We start from the raw sequence: 7,793 nt of genomic DNA, 5'->3' as shown, positions 1-7,793 counted from the left end.
GCTTGAAGGTCTGAATGGAATCCTCCTATTTCTATTGAACATATTTGAGGGGCTGAATGGCCTCCTCCTATTCCTGTGTAACAGACTCAAGGGGCTGAATGGCCTCCTCCTATTCCTGTGTAACAGACTCAAGGGGCCAAATGGCCTCCTCCTGTTCCTGTACATTAGGCTCGAGGGGCTGAATGGACTCCTCCTGTTCCTGTGTAACAGGCTCGAGGGGCCAAATGGCCTCCTCCTGTTCATGAATAACAGGCTGGAGTCGCTGAATGGCCTCCTCCTGTTCCTGCATAACAGCATCGAGGGGCTTATTGGCCTCCTCCTGTTCCTGTGTAACAGGCTCGGGGGGCTGAATGACCTCATGCTGTTCATGTATAAGAAGCTTAACAGTGTGAATAGTCTCCTCCTGATCCTGTATAACAGGCTCGAGGGGCTGAATGGACTCCTCCTGTTCCTGTATAATAGGCTCAAGGGGCTGAATGGATTCCTGTACCTGTGTAAGAGGCTCGAGGAGCTGAATGGCCTCATCCTTCTCATGAATAACAGGCTTCAGGGGCTGAATGGCCTCCTCCTGTTCCTGTCTAGCAGACTCGAGGGGCTGAATGGACTCCTTCTGTTCCTGTATAACAGACTCGAACGGCTGAATGGCCTCCTTCTCTTCATGTATAACAGGCTTGAAGGGCTGAAAGGCCTCCTCCTATTCCTGTGTATCATGCTTGAGGGGCTGAATGGCTTCCTCCTTTTCCTGTATAACTGGCTCGACAGGCTGAATAGCCTCCTCCTGTTCCCGTATAACAGGCTCAAGGGGCTGAATGGCCTCCTCTTGTTCCCATATAACAGGCTCGAGGGGCTGAATGGCCTCCTCCTGTTCCAGTGATACAGACTCGAGGGGCTGATTGGCCTCCTCCAGTTCCTTTATAATAGGCTTGAGGGGCTGAATGGCCTCTTCCTTTTCCTGTGTAACAGGCTTGAGGGGCTGAACGGCTTACTCCTTTTCCTACATAACAGACTTAACAGGCTGAATAGCCTTCGCCTGTTCCCGCATAACACGCTCGAGGGGCTGAATGGCTTCCTCCTGTTCCTGTATAATAGGCTCAATGGGCTGAATAGCCTCTTCCTGCTTATGTGTAACAGACTCGAGGAGCTGATTGGCCTGCTCCTGTTCCTTTATAACAGACTCGAAGGGCTGAATGGACTCCTCCTGTTCCAGTATAACAGACTTGAGGGGCTGAATGTCCTCCTCCTATTCCTGTGTAACCGGCTCGAGGGGCTGAATGGCCTCCTCCTGTTCCTGTGTAACAGGCTTGAAGGGCTGAATGGCTTCCTCCTTTTCCTGTATAACAGGTTCGACAGGTTGAATAGCCTCCTCCTGTTCCTGTATAACAGGCTCGTGTGTCTGAATTGTCTCCTCTTGTTCCTGTGTAGCAGGCTTGAGGGACTGAATGGCCTCCTCCTGTTCCTGTGTAACAGGCTTGAGGGGCTGAATGGCCTCCTGCTGTTACTGTGTAACAGGCTCGAGGTGTTGAATGGCATCCTCCTGTGCATGTATAACTGGCTCGAGGGGCTGAATGGCCTCCTCCTGTTCATGTATAACAGGCTTGAGGGGCTGAAAGGTCTCCTCCTCTTCCCATATAACAGACACGTGTGTCTGAATTGCCTCCTCCTGTTCCAGTGTAGCGGGCTTGAGGGACTGAATGTCCTCCTCCTGTTCATGTATGGCAGGTTTGAGGGGCTGAATGGCCTCCTGCTGTTCATGTGAAACATACGCGTGGGTCTGAATTGCATCCTGCTGTTCCTTTATAACAGACTCGTTGGTCTGAATTGCCTTCTCCTGTTCCTTTATAACTGGATCGTGGGTCTGATTTGCCTCCTCTTCATCCTATGTTACAGGTTCGAGGGGCTGATTGGAGTTCTACTGTTCATGTACAGATCTTGTATCGCTGAATGGCTTCCTCCTGTCCAATGCAACAGGCTCCAGGCGTTAAAGGCCTCCTCTTGTCCCTGTGTAACAGGCTCGAGGGGCTGAATGGCCTCCTCCTGTTCCTGTATAACAGGCTAAAGGGGCTGAATGGCCTCCTCATGTTCCTGAGTAAAAGGGTCATTGGACTGAATGGCATTCTCCTGTACCCGGGTCAAAGGGCCTTGGGACTGAATGGCCTCCTCATGTTCCTTTGTTAAAGGGTCATGGAACTGAATGGCATGCTCCTGTTCCTATGTAAATGGGCCATGGGAATGAACGGCCTCCTCCTGTTCCTATGTAAAAGGGTCATGAGACTGAATGGCGTTCCTATGTAAAAGGCAGCACGGTGGCATAGTGGTTAGCACTGTTGCCTCACAGCGCCAGGAACCTGGGTTCGAATCCGGCCTTGGGCGACTCTCTGTGTGGAGTTTGCACATTCTCCCCGTGTTTGCGTGGGTTTCCTCCGGGTGCGCTGGTTTCCTCCCACAGTCCAAAGATGTGCGAGTTAGGTTGATTGGCTATGATAAATTGACCCTTAGTGTTAGGGGGATTAAATACATGGGGTTGCGGGGATAGGGTGGGATATGTGCCGGGGTTACGGAGGATCGGGTGGGATATGTGTCGGTGCAGGCTCGATGGGCCAAAAATGGCCTCTCTCTGCACTGAATGGTTTCTGTGATTCTGTGACTGAATGGCCTCCTCCTGTTCCTATGTAAAACGGCCATGGGACTGAATGGCCTTCCTCCTGCTCCTGTGTAACAGAGTCACAGTTGGAAAGGGCTCAGAGGGAAAGTGTCGGGGCGGCAGGTTCCCTTCTCTGAATTACCGATTTACTGCAAAATGTACCGTCGGTGGAGGAAACACCGAACCCTGACCCAAAATCGGACTCAATCCCACAATACGTTGAATGTCTTAATCTGTCATACAACTGGAAGTCCATTGCACCACAGAGCTAATTACATAGAACTGCATTAGAAAAGCAAAATAGTGTTGATGCTGGAAATCTGAAATATAAACAGATGGAATGCTGCAAACACTCTGCAGGTCAGGTAGCATTCCATGTCTGTTTAAAAGGGATCTACTTTCAGTCCCGGATGATTCTGTGTCTGTTTAAAAGGGATGTGCTGTCAGTCCCGGATCTTTCTGTATCAGATTAAAACGGGTGTTACATAATATTATAGAGTCTGCCCCACAGAAACAGTCCATTTGCACGAACTGGTCTCCAAACGAGGCTCCTCCTTCTCTATTTCTCCTCACCCCCCCCAAAAAAAACTAGAATCAGTAATGGTAACCATGAAACTATCGGATTGTCGTAAAAACCCATCTGGTTCACGAATGTCGTTCAGGGAAAGAAATCTGCCGTCCTTACCTGGTCTGGCCTTATGTGTGACTCCAGTCCCATAGCAATGTGGTTGACTCTTAACTGCCCTCTGAAATGGCCTAGCAAGCCAGTCAGTTGTAACAAACCGCTACGAAACGAAATAATAAAAATGAAACTGTACGGACCACCTGGCCTGATCCATATCAGCCTCCTCCCGAGGTCCCCACCATCACAGAAGCCAGTCTTCAGCCAATTCCATTCACTCCACATGATGTCACGAAAAGGCTGAGCACACTGGATACAGCAAGGCTCTGGGCCCTGACAACACACCGGCTATCATTCTGAAGACTTGTGCGCCAGCCAAGCTGTTCTAGTACAGCTACAACACTGGCATTTATCCAACAATGTGGAAGACTGCCCAGGTATGTCCTGTCCACATAAAGCAGGACAAATCCAATCCAGCCAATTACCGCCTCATCAGTCTACCCTCTACTCTCAATCATCAGCAAAGTGATGGAAGGTGTCATCCACAGTGCCGTAAAGTGGCACTTACTGACCAATAACCTGCTCATTGATGCCCGGCTTGGGTTCTGCCAAGAGCACTCGGCTCCCGACTTCATTAAAACCTTGTTCCAACATGAAGAAAGGAGCTGACCATCAACATCCTGGGAGTTACCATTGACCATAAATACTGTGACAACAAGAGAAGGTCAGAGGCGAGGCATTCTGCGTCGGGTGTCTCACCTCCTGACTTCCCAAAGCCTTTCTACCATCTACAAGGCACAAGTAAGGAGTGTGATGGAATACTCTCCACTTGCCTGGATGAGTGCAGCACCAACAACACTCAAGAAGTTCGACACCATCCAGGACAAAGCAGCCCGCTTGATTGACACCCAATCCACCACTTTAAACATTCACTCCCTCCACCACCGGTGTACCTTGGCTGCAGGGCGTACCATCTACAAGATGTACTGCAGCAACTCACCAAGGCTTCTTGGGCAGCACCTCCCAAACCCGTGAACTCTTCCACCTAGAAGGACAAGCGCAGCAGATGCATGGGAACACCCCCACCTCCAAGTTCCCCTGCAAGTCACACACCATCCTGCCTTAGAAGTATATTGCCGATCCTTCATCGTTACTGGGTCAAAATCCTGGAACTCCCTCCCTAAAAGCACTGTGGGAGTACCATCACCACACGGACTGCAGCAGTTCAAGAAGGCGGCTCACCACCACCTTCTCAAGGATCAATTAGGGATGGGCATTTAATGCTGGCCTTGCCAGCGCACCCACATCCCATAAACGAATTTAAAAAAATCCTATCAGCATATCCTTCTATTCCTTTCTCTTTTCCTCTTAAATGCATCTGTAGTATTCCCCTCAACTACTGCATTCTCAGCGCTCTTTGGGCAAAGAAGTTAATCCTGAATTCCCTGATGGATTTATCGGTGAGTATTTGTGACCTGTCTTCTCTGAGCTAGTTCCTGACTCACTCACAGTAGGAAGCATTTTCGTACTGTTAATGTGCAGCTGCGATGGCCGAGTGGTTAAGGTGTTGGACTCGAAATCCAATAGGGTTTCCCTGCGCAGGTTTGAACCCTGCTCCCAGCGACTTTGACGCTAATTATTTATTTTATTTCATCGGCTCCCTGTGGCGATCACTGGCCCCGAAATTGATCAGAATTCCCTCCACTCCACTTTATTACACTGATTAACCCAAAGCTGTTGTTCCAATTGGAACACTAATAATTTACCGGCATCAATTAGATATTGTGGATTTGTTGGGAACTAGTGAGCAATGCACACACAAAGCAGCATCAAAAATACTAATTAATAAAGAGCTCTGCAGTGTTTGGTAGGGAATCACCTTCAGCTACTAAGTGGGAATACGGTTTGGTTTTATAAAACTGAACCCGAATTAAAAGTGTGCAAAAAGACCACGGCAGAACTCGAACCTACAATCTTCTGGTAACCTGAAGATTAAGTCGTGGTTTGTAGATCAGCGACATCTGTGGACAGAGAAACACAGGGTCAACCTTTCAGTTCCTTGAACTCTCGGCAGAACTTTGCTTCAAAGTATTACAGCTCCAATCTTTTGAGCAAATAGCAAAATTAAGAAGCTACCCACACCATCAAAAACTAAATGGCCCATACGGGGATCGAACCCGCGACGTTGGCGTTAATTAGGAGCACGCGTGAACCTATTGAGCTAACCAGCCTAACTTCACTCCTTTTACTGTTAAATTCAATTTATGTTGAGTTTTGGTTTTTGTCAGTTGACTTCGAAGGCTGCATAAGAAAGACTCTGATTTCAACAGCGCCTTTCACATCAGGACGTCTCAAAATGCTTTACAGCCAATGAAGTTGTAGTCACTGTTGTAATGAGGAAAAACAGCAGCAGCCAAATTGTGCACAGCAAGCTCCCACAAAGTGATAATCGAAGATAACCTGTTTTAGTGATGGTGATTTGCGGATAAATATTGGTTACAGGACACCGGGGTAAACCTCATCACCCCCTGCTCTTCTTCCAATCGTGCCATGGGATCTTTAATGTCCACCCGAGAGGGCAAAGGGGGCCTCAGTTTTGGAGTTGTATTCCACCACAATCTGTAACCTTATAGACCGGCATATCTCTCACACTACCATTAGCATCAAGACAGGGGACCAACCCTGGTTCAATGAGGAGTGTAGAAGAGCATTTCAGGAGCAGCACCAGGCGTACCTAAAATGAGGTGCCAACCTCATGAAGCTACAACACAGGACTACACACATTCTAAGCTAAGGAAACAGCATGTGTAGACAGAGCTAAGCGATCCAACAACCAACGGATCAGATCAATGCTCTGCAATCCTGCCACATCCAGTCGTGACTATTTTAATTTAATTTAATTTGTTCCTAGGATTTGGGCATCGCTGGCAAGGCCAGTATTAATTGCCCATCCCTAATTGCCCTTGAGATGGTTGTAGTGAGAAGCCCTCTTGACCCGCTGCAGTCAATGTGGTGATGGTCCTCCAATAGTACTGTTAGGGAGGGATTTCCAGGATTTTGACCTAGTGACGATGAAGTTATGGTGATATATTTTCACATCGGGATGGTGTGTAACTTGGAGGGGAACTTGGAGGTGATGGTGTTCCCATGCACCTGCTGCCCTTATAAGAACATAAGAACATAAGAAATAGGAGCAGGAGCCCCTCGAGCCTGCTCCACCATTCAATAAGTTCATGGCTGATCTGATCTTGGCCTCAACTCCACTTTTCTGCCTGTTCCCCCATAACCCTTGACTCTCCGATAGTTCAACAATCTGTCTAACTCAGGCTTGAATATAATCAATGATTCAGGCTCCACAGCTCTCTGGGGTAGATAATTCCAAAGATTCACAACCCTCTGAGAGAAGAAATTCCTCCTCATCTGCGTCTTAAATGGACAAACCCTTATTCTGAAACTATGCCACCTGATTCTAGATTCCCCCATGAGGGAAAACAACCTCTCAGCATCTACCCTGTCAAGCCCCCTCAGAATCTTAAATGTTTCAATGAGATCACCTCTCATTCTTCTAACCTCCAATGAGTATAGGCCCAACCTGCTCAACCTTTCCTCATAAGACAATCCCTTCATCCCAGGAATCAACCTAGAGAACATTCTCTGAACTGTCTCCAATGCAAGTTTATCCCTCCTTAAATAAGGAGAACAAAAATGCATGCAGTACTCTAGGCGTGGTCTCACCTGTACAGTTGTAGCAAGACTTCCCTGCTATTATACTCCATGCCCCTTGCAATTAAGGCCAACATTCCATTTGCCTACTTAATTACTGCATGCTAACTTTTTGTGTTTCATGTACGAGGACACCCAGATCCCTCTTAACCGCAGCATTCTGTAGTCTCTCTCCATTTCAATAATATTTTGCTTTTCTATGCCCTCCATGGCCTCGCCCCTCCCTATCTCTGTAATCTCCTGCAGCCCCACAACCCCCTGAGATATCTGCGCTCCTCTAATCCAGCCCTCTTGAGCATCCCTGATTATAATCGCTCAACCTTTCTGTTGCCCTAAGCTTTGGAATTCCCTGCCTAAACTTGTCCACCTCTCTTTCCTCCTTTAAGACGCTCCTTATAACCTATCTCTTTGACCAAGCTTTTGGTCACCTGCCCTAATTTCTCCTTATGTGGATTGGTGTCAAATGTTTTGTCTGAAAATACTCCTTTGCAGCGCCTTGGGACGTTTTACTACGTTAATGGTGCTATATAAATGCAAGTTTTTATGATAATGGTGGTAGCTGATTCGGTGATGGTCTTGCTGTTGAATGTGAAGGGGCGGTGGTTAGACTTTCGCTTGTTGGAGCTGGCCATTGCCTGGCACTTGTGTTGGCTGTTGTCATGTGTGGCACACAGTGACATATGTACAGTATTTGCCGATAGGATAGTGTATGATTGACAACTGCAGGTGTATGCTGAAAGATTAGTACAGGAAATTGTCAGCTAGAGCCTAGAAAATATAAGCTTATACACATGCATAAAACCTGAC

At 47.7% G+C, this 7,793-nt stretch overlaps 1 non-coding gene across 1 annotated transcript; it reads left to right on the top strand.

Moving 5' to 3' along the window:
- The first annotated feature begins 4,804 nt into the window (after positions 1-4,804).
- On the top strand, positions 4,805-4,886 carry trnas-cga (transfer RNA serine (anticodon CGA)). The gene has a single exon. It is a non-coding gene; the product is annotated as a tRNA-Ser (tRNA).
- The last annotated feature ends 2,907 nt before the right edge of the window (positions 4,887-7,793 follow it).

Source organism: Somniosus microcephalus, unplaced genomic scaffold, assembly GCF_052327205.1.
Source record: "Somniosus microcephalus isolate GS21.2 unplaced genomic scaffold, FLI_Smic_1.0 unresolved_chr8, whole genome shotgun sequence".
Lineage (NCBI taxonomy): Eukaryota > Metazoa > Chordata > Chondrichthyes > Squaliformes > Somniosidae > Somniosus > Somniosus microcephalus.
This window is presented reverse-complemented; position numbering and strand designations above follow the sequence as displayed.